Source organism: Macaca mulatta, chromosome 17, assembly GCF_049350105.2.
Source record: "Macaca mulatta isolate MMU2019108-1 chromosome 17, T2T-MMU8v2.0, whole genome shotgun sequence".
Lineage (NCBI taxonomy): Eukaryota > Metazoa > Chordata > Mammalia > Primates > Cercopithecidae > Macaca > Macaca mulatta.
Window position 1 is genome coordinate 8,501,717 of NC_133422.1, and position 17,271 is coordinate 8,518,987.

Consider the following 17,271-nt stretch of genomic DNA (forward strand, 5'->3'; position numbering starts at 1 on the left):
TTTTTTAAAGTGGTCGTCTTAGATTTTGCAATATACATTTGTGACTAAATTTAAGCTGACTTGCAAATAATACTACACTACTTCCTGTGTAATGGGAATATCTTATAAAAAAATCTTTTTTTTTTTTGAGACAGAGTCTCCCTCTGTCGCCAGGCTGGAGTGCAGTGGCACGATCTCGGTTCACTGCAACCTCCGCCTCCCAGGTTCAAGCCATTCTCCTGCCTCAGCCTCCTGAGTAGCTGGGACGACAGGCACACGCTACCACACCCGGCTAATTTTTGTATTTTTAGTAGAGATGGGGTTTCGCCATGTTGGCCAGGCTATAAAAGTAAAATAATGTTAGTTCCTCCTTCTCACCCCTTGTATCATTGCTGTCATTAATTTCACTTACATGTAAGCATGCACAAGCATACAAATATGATATATACAAAAGCATACACAACCAAACACATTGTTAGTGCTTTGAACAAGCTTATCTGTTAGATCAATTAATAAGAAGAAAAATAAGAAGATAAAAGAAAAATTTATCTTCATTTATTTCTTCTTTGATGCTCTTCCTTTCTTTATGTAGATCCCAGTTTTTGACTTATGTTATTTTTCTTTCTCTAAAGAACTTCTCTAAACATTTCTTGCAAGAGAGGTTTACTGGCAACAAATTTCCTCAATTTTCATTTGTATGAGAAGTCTTTATTACTCCCTCACTTTTGAAGGATAATTTTGCTCAGTACAGACTTCTAGGTTGGTGTTTTTTTCTCGCATACTTTAAATATTTCACTCCACTTTTTTCTTATTTGCATGGCTTCTGAGGAGACGTCAGATAAAATATTTGCTCCTCTATAGGTAAGGTATTTTTTTCCTCTTGATTCTTTAGGAAATTTAAAAAATCTTTGATTTTCTGTAATTTGAAAATGATATGCCTATGTGTTGGTTTTTCTGTTTGTTTGTTTTGGCATTTATCCTGCTTGGTGTTCTCTGAGTTTCCTGGACCCGTGGATTAGTGTCTCACATTAATTTGGGGAAAATTCTCAGTCATTGTTTCAAATACTTCTGCTCCTTTCTATCTCCCTTGTCCTCTTTTATTCCTGTTAAGCGTATTTGCACCTTTTGTCGTTGTTCCACAATCCTTGATTATTCTGTTCTGGTTTTTTTTTTTTTTTTTTTCAGTCTTTGTTCTCTGCTTTTCAGTTTTGGAGGATTCTACTGACATATCCGAAAGCTCAGAGATTCTTTCCTTAGCTATGTCTACTAAGAAGTACCTCAGAAGCCTTCTTCACTTCTGTTGCAGTGCTCTTGATCTCTAGCATTTCGTTTTGGTTCTTCCATAAGATTTCCATCTCTTGGGAGGCCAAGGTGGGGTGATTATCTGAGGTCAGGAGTTTGAAACCAGCCTGGCCAACATGGCAAAACCCTGTCTTGACTAAAAATACAAAAAAAATTAGCTGGATGTGGTGACAGGCACCTGTAATCAAGAGGCTGAGGCAGCAGAATCACTTGAACCTGGGAGGCAGAGGTTGCAGTGAGCTGAGATTGTGCCACTGCACTCCAGCCTGGGCAACAGAGCGAGACTCAGTCTCAAAAAAAAAAAAAAAAAAAAAAAAAGAATTTCATTCTCTCTGCTCATGCTGCTTGTCTGTTCTTGCATGCTGTCTGCTTCATCCATTAGCATCCGCAGCACATTAATCATAGTCACCTCAACCTCCACCTTCCAGGTTCAAGTGATTCTCCTGCCTCAGCCTCCCAAGTAGCCAGGATTACAGGCACCTGCCACCACGCCTGGCTAATTTTTGTATTTTTTTAGTGGAGATGAGGTTTCACCATGTTGGCCAGGCTGGTCTCAAACTCCTGACCTCGTGATCTGCCCGCCTCGGCCTCCCAAAGTGCTGGGATAACAGGCGTAAGCCACCGTGCTGGGATATTAATCATAGTTTTTAAAAAAGTCCCTGTCTGATAATTCCAGTATCCCTACCACATCTGCTTCTGCAGTTCGCTCTGTCTCTTCACACTGTGTTTTTAATCTTTTAGTATACCTTGTAACTTTTTGCTAAAAGCTATACATGATGTGCTGGGTAAAAGGACCTGCTGTAAATAGGCCTTTAGTGATGTGGAGGTAAGGTGTGGGGAGAGGAGAAGCACCCTATAGACCTCGGATTAGGCCTCAGTCTTTTTTTTTCAGACAGAATCTCGCTCTGTCTCCAGACTGGAGTACAGTGGCGCGATCTTGGCTCACTGCAACCTCCGCCTCCCGGGTTCAAGCAATTCCCCTGCCGCAGCCTCCCGAGTAGCTGGGACTACAGGCATGCACCACCACATCCAGCTAATTTTTGTATTTTTAGTAGAGACAAGGTTTCACCATGTTGGCCAGCATGGTCTCAATCTCCTGACCTTGCGATCTACCCACCTCAGCCTCCCAAAGTACTGGGATTACAGGCGTGAGTCACCGCGCCCTTCCAGGCCTCAGTCTTCTAGTGAGCCTGTGTCTCTGGACTGTGCCTTTCACAAGTGCTTCTTAGTTTTTTCCTCCCCTTTTAGGTGGGAAAGGATGGCTAGGGTGAGCTGGAGCTGGATATTTCCTTTCTCCCAGGTCACTTAGGCTGTAATTAAACCCTAGCAAGTTAGGCTCTGGTTGACCAGTTTCTCCTTAAGGCAAACCTTTTTAAGAAGAATGGAGTGCTCGGTATTTCAAAATACAGGTCCCCTCTCCCTGCTGGAAGCGCAGAACTTTTCTCTAATATTTACTATGAGAACCTGGTGGAGTTCCTGGAGGTAAAACTCACAAGAGTGTGGAGGCCCCCACTAGAACTGGGTCCTCTGGAGTCTTTGACTTGTCCACACCCAGTGTCCAGCAATTTGTAAATACATTTCAGGTCTTCCTACCCCAGCATTTGTTCCTGCGGAAATTTCTGCTCCTCCAGTATATTGTGATTCTCTGCATCTACCTCTCCGTCTGTCCAAAGTTGGGGGCAGCAGTTTTCCCTGTGGATTTTCTCTTATGGATCTAAAAAGAATTGTTGATTTTTCAGTTTGCTCAGCTTTTTTCTTGCTGTTAAGAGGGAGTGGCAACTTCTAAGCTCCTTACCTGTTGAACTAGCCATTATAGAAATACAAATTAGGAACATAAGAAACAGTGCTAAAAATCCAATTATTGACATAAAGGTAAGTCCTGACATATTTGAAGTAATTCATATGAAAAAGACAAAGGGACCAGGCATGGTGGCTTACATCTGTAGTCCCAGCACTCTGGGAGGCTGAGGTGGGAGGATTGCTTGAGCCCAGCAGGTTGAGACTGCAGTGAGCCATGACTGTGCCATTGCACTCCAGCACGGATGTGGTGAAAAGGAACACTTTTACAGTGCTGGTGGGAATGTAAACTAGTACAAACACTGTAGAAAACAGTATGGAGATTCCTTAAAGAACTAAAGTAGAACTACCATTTGATCCAGCAATCCCACTACTGGGTATTTATCCAGAGGGAAAATAAGTCATTATATGAAGAAGATACTTGTGTACACATGTTTACAGCAGCACAATTTACAATTGCAAAAATATGAAACCAGCCCAAATACCCATCCATCAATGAGTGGATAAAGAAAATGTTGTATATATATACCATGAACTATTACTCAGCCATAAAATGGAACCAAATAATGGCTTTCATAGCAACCTAGATGTAATTGGAGACCATTATTCTAAGTGAAGTAACTCAGGAATGGAAAACTAAACATTGTATGTTCTCACTCATAAGTGGGAGTTAAGCTATGAGGATGCAAAGGCCTAAGAATGATACAATGGGCTGGGTGCAGTGGCTCACATGTGTAATCCCAGCACTTTGGGAGGCCAAGGCAGGCAGATCACCTGAGGTTGGGAGTTTGAGACCAGCCTGCCCAACACGGTGAAACCCTGTTTCTACTAAAAATACAAAAATTAGCCAGGCATGCTGGTGCGTGCCGGTAGTACCAGCTACTTGGGAGGCCGAGGCATGAGAATCACTTGAACCTGGAAGCAGAGGTTGCAGCGAGCCAAGACTGTGCCACTGCACTCTGGCCTGGCGACACAGCAAGAGAGATTCAGTCTCAAATAAATAAATAAATAAATAAATAATACAATGCACTTTGGGGATTTGGGTATCTGGGGGAAAGGGTGGGAGGAGGGTGAGGGATGAAAGACTACACTGCTTGGGTGATGGGTGCACCAAAATCTCAGAAATCACCACTGAAGAACTTATTCATGTAACCAAACGCTACCTGTTTCCCAAAAACCTATTGAAATAAAAAATAAATTTTAAAAAATCATCACACAATAAAAAAGACAGACAGACAAAGACATTAAAGCAATTAATGAGACATTAATAGAAATGGGAAAAAATATTTATATATTCCAATTTAAAGATAATTGATGCCCCTAAAGCAAAGAATCTAAAAATGAAAGACAATGCTTATTTAAAATAAATAAGAAAAGACTCATCAAATTAAAAAAGAAACAGACTCTGTAAATCAAGAGAACCAATGGTATTCCAGGAAAATTTAATACAGTAAAATACCAAAGATATATGTATGTTAGTGAAACTATTAAAATTCCAGGATAAAGAACGAATTTGTTAGCTAATCAGGCAGAAAAGCAAAGAGAAATTAGACTGGCCACAGACTTCTCCATCGCAACCCCCAGGGGTGGAAGACAAGAGCACAATGAGGGACATGAAAACAGGCCAAGACGTCATTCAAGTAGAAAAGTAGAGGCAGGAATTTCTCAAACATGAAATAATTCAGGGAATGCAATGCCCATCACTATTCATGCCCATCACTCATGACAATAAAATCCAGTCAATTAAAAAAATCAGTCAAATATAAGAACTCAGGAATGAGGAGCCACGGGGAAAGGACCGAAGGTGAACACTAAATCTATTTGAAGACGTAGAGACATACACCTACATACATGCTAAACATGTATGGGATGTGTAAGGAATTCTGTTGCTTAGAATGTAAATGTTATAAAACGGGCAAAGTTCAGGAGGTGAAGAGAAGTGGAAGGAAGTAAGAGATCATTGTTTTTCTCTTCTTTTAATGACAGGGAGTCAACTGATAATGTCCAGATTTTTTTTTAAAGGTAAATAAAAATGGCTCTAATACCTTAATTTTAAAAAATTCTTGTTTTAACCTTAGAGAAAACTTAGAGAAATTAATCTTTTTTTTTGCAACTCAATTTCACTTTAATTTCTCTTTTCTTTGGATAAATTTGAGAAAAATTAACATTTATAAATATTTTTCTATCTATCTAACAATAATATTTAAAAATATTCATCTATTCATCTATCCTATCTGTACAAATACATTAAAAATTGTGTGGATAAATGTTGATCTAGTTACAGATGATTACTTCCTAATAGTGGAGTTTGAAGTAACTTAAAAAAAAAGTTTTGGCTAGGCATGTTGGCTCACACCTGTAATCCCAGCACTTTGGGAGGCTGAGATGGGAGGATTGTTTGAACCCAGGAGTTTGAGACCAGCCTAGGCAACATACTGAGACCCTGTCTCTACAAAAAAAAGAAAAAAAAAAGAAAGAAAGAAAGAAAAAAAAGAAAAAAGGAAAAATTAGCTGGGCATGGTGGTTCATGCTTATAGTCCCAGCTACTCAGGAGGCTGAGGGAGGAGGATCGATTGAGCCTGGGAGGTGGAGGTTGCAGGGAGCTGTGATAATGCAATTGCATTCCAGCCTGGACAACAGAGTGAGACCCTGTCTCTAAAACAAAAACAAAAAACTTCCACCTTCATACAAAATTAAGTTTTTTCCTTGAGAAAAGGCTGAACATATATATCAAAATATTTAAAATGATAATAGAAATTTAGATATTTGTTTTTCTTTTTAAGAAATAAAACTTTAATTAAACAATTACAACGTTTTGACCAAAAAAACTTAGAAGCGCGAATGGATCAATAGCCATTAATGAGACCAAACTAAGATAAAAAAATCTCTTTCCTACCCATCGCCCCTCCTCCAAAACCAACATCATTCTTCACAGAATTAGAAAAAATAATTCTAAAATTTCTATGAAACCAAAAAAAAATAGAGCCCAAATAGCCAAAGCAATCCCAAGCAAAAAGAATACAGCAAGAAGCATCACATTACCTGGCTTCAAATTATAGTATAAGGATATAGTAACCAAAATAGCATGGTACTGGTATAAAAACAGACACATAGATCAATGGGAAAGAATAAAAAACTCAAAAATAAAGACACATATCTACAACGAATTGGTCTTTGACAAAATCAACAAAAATATACAATGGGGAAAGGACACTCTATTCAAAAACTGGTCCTGGGAAAATTGGAGGGCCATTTGCAGAAGAATGAATTTGGACCCATATCTCACCATATACAAACATTAATGCAAGATGGATTAGATACTTAAATGTAAGACCTGAAAGTCTGAAAATCTTAGGATAAAAACCTAGGAAAAACTCTTTAGATGTTAGCCTAGACAAAGAATTTATGACTAAGCCCTCAAAAGGAAACACGCACACAAAAAAACAAAAAATAGGCAAATGAGACTTAACTAAACCAAAAAGCTTAAAAACAGCAAAAGAAATAATCAACAGGGTAAATAGAAAATCTCCAGAACATGAGAAAATATTTGTAAACAATGCATCTGAAAAAGGCCTAATATCCAGAATCATCCTAATCCTAAATTACCTAACGACGAAAAAAGAACGACATCATCTCTTTCTCATAAAAATGTTCCAGATAAGGAGAGTGAAAGCTACCCAATTTGTTTCATAAGGTTATATAACATTGATCCCAAAACCAAATAAGAAAAAAGTAAGAATTAAACATATAAACCAATTTCACTTATGAATATTAGAGATACATGCTACATGAAATTTTAGCAAATCAAATCTTGTTATTCCATTTATGAACATCATAAACAGAAATTGTAAGTAAAATATTAGTAAGTCAAAAAGACAAAAATCACTTTTTTTTTTTTTTTTTTTTTTAATTTGAGACGGAGTCTTGCTCTGTCACCCAGGCTGGAGTGGAGTGGCGCAATCTTGGCTCACTGCAACCTCTGCCTCCCAGGTTCAAGCAATTCTTCCTGCCTCATCCTCTCAAGTATCTGGGATTACAGGCACCCACCATTACCCCCTCCTTATTTTTGTATTTTTAGTAGAGACAGGGTTTCTCAATGTTGGCCAGGCTGTCCTGGAACTCCTGATCTCAGGTGATCTGCCCACCTCAACCTCCCAAAGTGCAGGGATTACAGGCGTGAGCCACCCTGTCTGGCCAAAAATCACAATTTTTAAAATTTTTATTTTTTAATTGTAAATTGACAGATCATAGTTGTGTATATTTATGAGTCCAAAGTCATGTTATGAATTTATGAATATAGTATGAATACCATGTGGAATTATTAAATCAAGTTAATTAACATACCCATCACTTCAAACACTTTTTGTGGTAAGAACATTTGAAATTTTCTCAGTGATTTTGAAATGCATACTACATTATTTACCACATTCAAAATTATGTGCAATATATCTCAAAGAAAACAACTTACTCTTTTTGTCTACTGTGACCCTCTACCCTCTGACCTTGATCTCTGCATCCTGCCTCCCCACAGCGTTCAGTAACCACCATCCTGCTCTGTGTCTCCGTGCGCTCAATTGTTTTTACATCTCACATATAAGCAAGAACACGTGGTATTTGTCTTTCTGCGCCTGGCTTATTTCACGTAGCACAATGTTCTCCAATTTAGTCCACCCATGTTGTCACAAAGACATTTCTTCCTTTTTTAAGGTTGAATACTATTCTACTGTATATATAATACCATGTTTTCTTTATCCATTCATTGTTGATGGATACGTAGGCTGATTTCATAACTTGACGATTGAGAATAGTGCTGCAATGTACATGGGAGAGGAGACATCTTTCCCACATGCTGATTTCACAATTTTTGAGAAAAATATCCAGCAGTACGATTGCTGGATCACATGGTAGTTCTATGCTGGATCATATGTAGTTCTTTGAGGAGCCTCTATGTTGTTTTCCATAATAAGAATACAGATGCGAATAAAGATTCGCATCTGTGCTTATTTACATTCCCACCAACAGTATGCAAGGGTCTCCTTTTCTTCACATCCTCGCCAACACCTATCTTTTACAATAGCCATTTTAAGAGGTGTGCAGGTGCTATCCCATTGTGGTTTTCATTTGTATTTCCCAAATGATTAGAAATGATGAGCATTGTTTCACGTATATGTTGGCCATTTGTATGTCTTCTTTTGAGAAATATTTGTTTGGGTTTCTTGCCCATTTTAAAATCAGATTATTTATTTTCTTTCTATAGAGTTGAGTTCCTTATATATTTTGGATAGTAATCCCTTTTCAAATTTATGGCTTTCAAATATTTTCTCCCAATTCACAGATGGTCTCTTTACTCTGTTAATTGTTTCTTTCTTGTGGAAAAATAATCCATTTGATGTTTCAATCAGATTGACTGATGATTCTACTGTCTCGAACCCTTGTTAGGCTTCTTGGCATATCTACATATTGTTTGGTATCCATATTTTTTAAAAGAATACAGAGTAATAAAGATAATTTGGAGAATATTTCACTGTGTAATAACTAAGAAAATAGAAAAATATGTAATCTGAATTTTTAAAAAAAGAAGTTGCCATTGATTGGCTCAGAAAAACAAAATACCAGAAAACATATGTGAATTTTTAAAAAAGCAGCTAGGCATGATGGCTCATGCCGGCATTCCCAGCACTTTGGCAGGCCGAGGCAGGCAGATCACCTGAGGTCAGGAGTTCCAGACCAGCCTGACTCACACTACCAAAAGTACAAAAATTAGCTGGACATAGTGGTGGGTGCCTGTAATCCCAGCTACTCAGGAGGCTGAGGCAGGAGAACTGCTTGAACCCGGGAGGCGGAGGTTGCAGTGAGCCGAGACTGCACCATTGCACTCCAGCCAGGGCAACAGAGCAAGACTCTGTCTCTAAATAAATAAATAAATAAATAAGAAAAAAGAAAGTTTACCATTATTTTAAAAAGTAACATTTTTACTAGAACTATTATCATCAACAATGCCCTTGATAAGCCCCCAAGGAAGGGACAGACATTAAGGGAAAATCCAGAGGTGCATAGCCAGCTTCGGGGGCATGCAACCGTTCAGTTGCACAGAGTCCCATGCTCAGAAGGGCTCCATACTTGGTTTCATGCTCTGCTGTTGCCATCTTGATATTCTTAATGCTTTTTTTTTTTTTTTTTAATTTTAAAGGTGCGGGGGTGGGCTCCACATGTTCACTGGGCCTGGCAAATCACGTAGCCGGAGCTGCACAGATGGGTAGCTAAAATGGTCAACCGGCTAGCTCTATTGGTCCATGAAGATGGCAGAGACAACAGGGATTCCTCTGGAAATAAGAAAGTACGGACATGATTCAAACCCACAAGGCCGTGAAGAGTGTGTGATCATAGATTTTTTTTCTCATCATGTCTTCACCATAAAACTTGAAGGTGGGAATTTTATGACCAAGGCTACTCTGGCAGGATAGAGACTGGAAGGCTATTTCTCTCAAAGTATAGGCCACTGACCAACCCAAACTATTTCCATTCTCAACATTTTAATCCCAAATTAAGCTACGAAAAGTATGAAGCTTATCTTGAAGGGGAATATAAATTATAAAAATTGATTACATGACTGTAGGAGGAGGGTACCAGGCATGCCAAACCAATAGTATATATTCCTACAACACCAACACCCCTCACCCCCAAACCCTTCTCAGCCTGGTCCTCAATGATGGGAGGTGAGGCAGAGGGAGCCAGCTCAGTGCAGTTCAGCCCACGGATAGCTCTGTCAATTAACTCACCAATGCTCTGTATTGACCAGAACATCAGAGCCTTGGTCTGAAAGGTTGTATAGGCATGTTTTCAAACGTAATTTGATGTTGAAGAATATTCTGGATAACAATGTGAACAACGATTCATGTCCTTACCACCAAACCAGGAATTCTATAAGTACGACTTAGCAGACGATGAAAACTGAGTCTCAGAGGAGTGAAGCGATTTGTACAGGATTGCGCACAAGTAAATGGCAGAGCAGGAACTCAAATGCAAGTTCTTTGTCCTGTGCCACACTGTTGGTGGGCCCACAGCCCGGGCATGCTTCCCGTCTCATGAAGCCAACACCATAAATGGTAACTGGTGTGAGCTCTTCAAGCTGGGCAGGTTGAGAATCAGGCACATTTTGGCATTTTTATCCTCATGTGATCTAAGCATTCGCATCTGGAAAATTATTGCCAGGAAGACACAGATGCATTCTCCATCCCAAAGAGATGCGATTAAAAGGTGATCATGGCATTAAGTTAGGAAATAAAAATGACTTCCTGATTAGGCTGATTATCCATTCAAGAATTATAGGAGCGCCTGTTGTGAGTCATTTGTCCTCCAAGATCCTTAAAACCCAGTAGGTGGTTTTTTCTCTTGAATAGTTTAGATCAAAAGTTTATCAACTATATTTCTGTGAAATTCTTGTGCCTAGGAATTACGCCAAGATTTTTAGCAGAAATTTACCGAAAATACTAAATTAATGGAAACTTTTCCACTATTTTAAAATTGTAGTCATGTGTTGGGACAGAGGGTATATAAGAAATCTCTGTGCTTTCCACTCAATTTTGTTGTGAACCCAAAACTGCTCCTAAAAAATAAAGTCGGCCAGGCACAGTACTCCTGTAATCCCAGCACTTTGGGAGGCCAAGGCGGGCAGATCATGAGGTCAAGAGATCGAGACCATCCCGGCCAATATGGTGAAACCCTGTCTCTACTAAAAATACAAAAATTATCTGGGCGTGGTGGCGTGCCTGTAATCCCAGCTAATCAGGAGTCTGAGGCAGGGGAATCACTCGAACCTGGGAGGCAGAGGTTACAGTGAGCTGAGATGGCGCCACTGCACTCCAGCCTAGCGACAGAGCAAGACTCTGTCTCAAAAAAAAAAAAAAAAAAAAAAAGTCTAGTAAAAAAGTTTTTTTAGCCTTTTTAAGTTAACCCACAGTTTCTCAATTCACTATTTTAAGGGTATTACAAACTTGACTCTCCACTATTTTTAGAATTCACAGAAATTTGAGGCAGAATTTGTTCAGAATTTCCCAGGGTCTGTCAAAGAATTACAAAATATTACTACCATAAGTTAAAATGTTACAAAATATCATTATGTGTTAAAAGAAAATTAGAGGGCATATGTGGGAAGTGACACAAATGAAAAGAGGAAGACAGAAACCTAAAAGTGGTGAGTAATCTAGCAACATAAAAACTGCACCATAGTCTCACTATAGAATGCACATACCGTAACACTCAATTGTCATTCATAACCTTTTTCCACCAACTTTTTTGAATTCGATTGCATGAGCAACAGTTACTCACCTTCTCACTCATCTTGGGAATTTTCTTTTTTTTTCTTTCTTTACATTTTTATTGACAAATAAAAATTGTATGCATTTATGAAGTACAACATGAGCTTTTCAAATACATACCCATTGTAAAATGGTTAGATTACGCTAATTAACATATATATTCTCTCACGTACTTACCATTTGTTTGTGGTGAGAACATTTAAAATCTACTCTCTCAGCAAGTGTGAAGTATACCCTGCATTGTTATTAAGTATAGACACCGTGTTGTACATTAGAGCTCTTGCATGTGGTCCTCTGTCTAACTTCTTGAGAATTATCCTTAGGGAGATGTCTTCATTTCATAAAAACCCTTTCTAAATTTACCTTTATGTTTTTGTTTATAAAATTAGAAGAATGTAAACGAATTTTTAATTCCTGAGACCAGCGTAGGCTTCAGATTCTCCATAAGAGCTCTGAGGAGTCTTTGATGCCAAGTGGAAACCAAAATAACCAGGTAAACGAGGTGGCAGAGGAAGTGGGGCTGGCTAGGATTTAGATCTTATGGGATTCCAGAAAACCTGCACGTGTGGCTTCCCAAAGGGGAGCCTGGATGACCTTGGCACCTAGAGCCATGAAGCAAGGAAGCTTAGGATCCCATCTCCATCTCCATCACTGTCCAGCTGGGTTATCTCCGCAAGAGACACAACTGCATGAGCTTCAGTCTCCTCATTTAAAACACAGGGATAAAAACAGTGCATCTCTCACAGGGTGACAGGAAGAAAAAGGCATACAGGCGCTCAATGCGATGAGCAAGTCATAAATGGATGGTACTTATAGTCATTAGGAGGTTCCCGTTAAAATGCTGCATCTGTCAACTCACTGCTTGTATCTCTTCGTGATTTTAAATTTTCAAAAGACTGAGTCTTGATGGTTCAGTCAAGTCTGTGAATTGGTTTGCCCTAGGTGGGATGAGGTGTGTGTGAGTGTGTGTGTGTGCGTGTGCACACACTCAGAGGGGTATACCAGAATATCAGATATCTGAACATGAGCTCTAGTATCAAATAGCAAATCGTTAAAAAACATGGCCAAAATATCAAATCTTCTGATTGGCAAGAAGACAACTGTGGTGCGCATGTTGCTGCCTGTATGTGCTGTTTCTCCGTCTTTGTTCAGGGCTATTGGGAGGCATAAAGCACTGAATGTCTATGTCTCCCCCAAAATTCACATGTTCAAACTCTAATCTCAATGTGATGGTAGTAAGAGGAGGGGCTCTGGGGGATAATTAGGGCATGAGGATGGAGCTCTCATGTACAGGACTGTGCCTTTGTAAGAAGTGGCCAGAGAGCTCCCCTGCTGTCTTTTCTCCTGGTCGTCTGCAAGCCGGGAAGAGAGCCCTCACCAGAACCTGACTGTGCTGGCCCCTGATCTGGGGCATCCACCTCTGCAACTGTGAGAAATAAATGTTTGTTGTTTAATCTTCCCAGCCTATGGTGTTTCTTTATAGAAGCCCAAGCGAACTAAGACAGGACGGAAACAAAGAGGGGAAAAGAGAGACAGGGAGGCCATATATATATATGAGCTCTCTCTCTCTATATATATATATATGAGCTCTCTCTCTCTATATATATATATATATGAGCTCTCTCTCTCTCTATATATATATATATGAGCTCTATATATATATAGCTCCAGCTACACTGGTGGAGGACAGGCTTTCTGTTATAATGACCCAGAGTCTATACAGAGGAGAGGCTGGTGGAGAACGATGCAGGACTGAAAATCAAAGCCAAGAGGGATTTGAGATGAGTGAGAAAGGTGTTTTCAAATCAAATATATTATCGGAACCAGAGACTGAAAACAGCTGCAGATTGGTGACAAGGTCGCTGAATTGTATTTATTATTATATTTTATCCAGATGTTTTATTTAATTAAATCATGTTTTAAGTAATTAAATCAGTATAAACTAATTTACAGACCCTAAACTAATTAGGACAGGGTAGAGCTATTTAGAAATTTAAGCAAAATATTATAAGCCATTGCCAATAGGAAGTCAACATATTGCTCTTTAATATTCAAGTTTAAGCTGGGCATGCTGGCACAGGCCTGTACTCCCAGCACTTTGGGAGGCCGAGGCAGGTGGATCACTTGAGGTCAGGAGTTTGAGACCAGCCTAGCTGACATGGTAAAACCCCATGTCTATTAAAGATACAAAAATTAGCCAGGTGCGGTAGCAGGCGCCTGTAATCCCAGCTACTTGGGTTGCTGAGGCAGGAGAATCACTTGAACTTGGGAGGCGGAGGTTGCAGTGAGCCAAGATCGCGTCAGTGTGCTCCAGCCTGGGTGACAGAGTGAGACTCCCATCTCAAAAAAAAAAAAAAAAAAATATATATATATATATATATATACACACACACACACACACACACACACACAATAGAAAATACAAAAATTAGCCAGGTGTGGTGGCGTGTGCCTGTAATCCCAGTTATTCAAGAGGCTGTGATGGGAGGATCACTTGAACCCAGGAGGCAGAGACTGCAGTAAGCCAAGATGACGCCACTGCATTCCAGCCTGGGCAACAGAGTGACACCTTGGCTAAAAAAATAAAATAAAATAAAATAAAATAATAAAAATTTTTAAAATTCATGTTGAAGATTTTAAAAAATGTTTACTACATTGAGTTTCTATATTAGGAACTTCATTGGCTGGGCACAGTGGCTCACATCTATAATCCCAGAACTTCTCGAGGCCAAGGCAGGGAGATCACTTGAGGTCAGCAGTTCAAGACCAGCCTAGCCAACATGGTGAAACCCCACGTCTACTAAAAATACAAAAATTAGTTGGGTGTAGTGGCATGTGCCTATAATCTCAGCTATTCAACAGGCTGTGGTGGGAGGATCACTTGAACCCGGGAGGCAGAGGTTGCAGTGAGCCAAGATCACGCACTGCATTCCAGAGCGAGATCTTGCCTAAAAAAAAAAAAAAAAAAAAAAAAAAAAAATTCATGTTTAAGATTTTTAAAGAATGTTGTTTACCTTATTGAGTTTCTATATTAAGAACATCATTGGCCCAGCGTGGTGGCTTATGCCACACTTTGGGAGGTGGAGGTGGGTGGAGCTCTTGAACCTAGGAGTTCGAGACCAGCCTGGCGAAACCCCATCTCTACTAAAAATACAAAAAATTAGCCGGGAGGGGTGGCACGTGCCTGTAGTCACAGCTACTCAGGAAGCTGAAGTGGGCCGACCTCTTGAGCTCGGGAAGTTGAGGCTGCAGTGAGCCCAGATCGCAACACTGCACTCCAGCCTGGGAAACAAGAGAACGAGAGTCAGACCCGCCTCAAAAATAAATAAATAAATAAATAAATAAATAAATAAATAAATAAAAGAGAAGAACTTCATCTTTTGTAAGTGTAATTTATTAAAGCCATGCTATACTCTTGGACTCAGTGAGTTTTACTTATGGGAAAATCTAGGCATTGAAAAATCTAAGGTGCTACTGCTCACCTGCTTCCAATGTGGCAGCTTGCTTCAACCGTGAGCAGGATTCCAGGAGGAAACAAACCGACTGGAATCTAGCCTTGCAGACCCAAACCTACAAGGTGATCGCAAACAAATCTGCAAGGCCATTGCAAACATCCCTAGGTATTTCAAACCTAGGATTCCCATGTTTCTTAGATCCCATGAGCTCTAAATTCCAGCCAGCTCCACTTCCTCTGCCACCTCGTTTACCTGGTTATTTTGGTCTCCACTTGGCATCAAAGACTCCTCAGAGCTCTTATGGAGAATCTGAAGCCTACGTTGGTCTCAGGAACTAAAAATTCTTTTACATTCTTCTAATTTTGTAGACAAAAACATAAAGGTAAATTTAGAAAGGGTTTTTATGAAATGAAGACATCTCCGTAAGGATAATTCGTTAGGATTCATATGTTTCTTTTTTTTTAAGGTGCCGTAACTATGCCTCTCTATTGATTTTTTAAAAATGTAGACCTATCTTTGTTCAGAGAGATTTTTGAGCTTGCCACTGGGTCCCAGCAGGGAAGGGGTCAGACCGTTGCAGAAGTGGCAGCGAGTGAAAAAGAGGAAGGCCCCAGCAAAGGAGCGGAACAGAGGCCAGGAGAGGAGCCCCTGCCGATGATGCTCATGTCAGAGGGGCGTCCACAGTTGATCATAATCTTTTCAAGTCCAGGAAATTAATCAGCAATGGGAAAAGGAGTCTAAGATGAATAAAAGGATGTCCGACAATGTGGGCAGAACAGCATGCTAAGAAATCTGGGTGGGCATATTTCATAGGAAAAGTGTAATAGTAGGCAGGAGGCAGCTGTGGGGCTAGCAACCAGGCCCCAGCCTCAGGACGAAAGATCTAGAAAAAGGGACCTGGCAACAGCCCTAGAAGGAGAAGATCACTGGGCAGGAAACCAGGACCAGATCTGAGGTCTAGGAATAGAGCAGGGAAATATGGAGTGAGGAGGATACCTCAAGTAGCAAGGGATGGTTTGTCGTTAAGTCCTTGAACTGATTTATTTCATATAGACCTCTATTGACAAGGAACAGCTTTCCTGATAGTTTCAGCAATGCGTGGAGAAAATAAAAGGTCCATAGTAACCTACACAAGGTAAGCCAGCATGAATAGCCCACCAGACGGCAAGGTGAAGGCAAGCTGAAACCATTCTTCAGGTGCTAGATGCTGAGGAGCTTTGGAGACCTCCTAGCTGAAGGTTATCAAAGAAACACAACTCAATAAGCCTCTGCCTTGTTAAGGTTAAATTCTGCCAATCTTTTTGTGAGAAGACTGTGGGACTAACCTGCCTCTCTGCTGGCAGCAATAAAGTGAAGTGGAAATGCCAATAGGGTGTGTGGACAGATGGAGACAGGCATCTGGAGCTGCTGGGGACAGACAGCTATTTCTGTTGAAGAGAACAAAAGATTCAAAACGTCCCTTTTCCCCACCCCCCTCCAGCTCTGAGCATTTCTTCTCTGAAAAGTTTTCTTTTCTTTCTCATTCATAGAATGCAAAGCATGTTCAGAAAAAAAATAAGGGTTGATGATAGGGGAAGTTCGCTCCTGAATATCTTCCTCCACTATTCATTGGTTTGGGATTGCAACCTGCCTTTGCCCATTGCTGTCATTCTTCAGAGGCAGATGTTTGCAAAAATGTCCAGAGCAGCTGGACCTCAAATCTAAAATTGCTGTAGTAGAAGACTCTCCTCCACTGATCCCTGGAAACACATCCATGGAATGCCATTGGAAAACTGCCACTGGAGGGCATTAGACATCATTTAATTTGCTCCATGATGACTTTTGACCTCTGATTTCACTTCACATGAGTGACCAGGCTAGTCCCATGGTCACCCTCAGACATTTAGTGGTCTATTTCTAGGGACAGAAAACAGTGCAAGGTTTGCAGATATAAGGTGATCCTTTAAGGGGCTCACAATCTAGTTGGGACACATATATAAAAAGATAACAACTACAATAGGTTCCAATCAAAGTAGCACATTATATGTAAAAGCCAAAGCAACACAGCTCTCAGGGGCAGCAAGCATTTTGCAAAAGCAGAGAGAACTCTCCCAAGAAGGTGAACCCACAATATCACAGGGTCTTACACACTCTGCTGCCCTAACTCTCACTTCATCTTGGCTAAGCATAGGAGTGAACCACCTTTTTCATTATTAAAAATATGTATTAAACAATTAGGATATGCCCAATTTATACTACTTAGGGATTGTTCCACCTCGTTTTACCCACATCTATTTCTACAGACCAGGAGCTATAATTTTTCCCCCTAAGCTTATAAATAAAGTCACGCTGGGTGCAGTGACTCACGCCTGTAATCCCAGCACTTTGGGAGGCTGAGGCGGGTGGATCACCTGAGGTCGGGAGTTCGAGACCAGCCTGAC

The 17,271-nt window shown here is 40.1% G+C and overlaps 1 long non-coding RNA gene across 1 annotated transcript; it reads left to right on the forward strand.

Moving 5' to 3' along the window:
* Positions 1-1,139: 1,139 nt before the first annotated feature.
* Positions 1,140-10,676, forward strand: LOC144336219 (uncharacterized). Its single transcript, XR_013407823.1, has 2 exons — positions 1,140-1,284; positions 8,931-10,676. It is a non-coding gene; the product is annotated as an uncharacterized LOC144336219 (long non-coding RNA).
* The last annotated feature ends 6,595 nt before the right edge of the window (positions 10,677-17,271 follow it).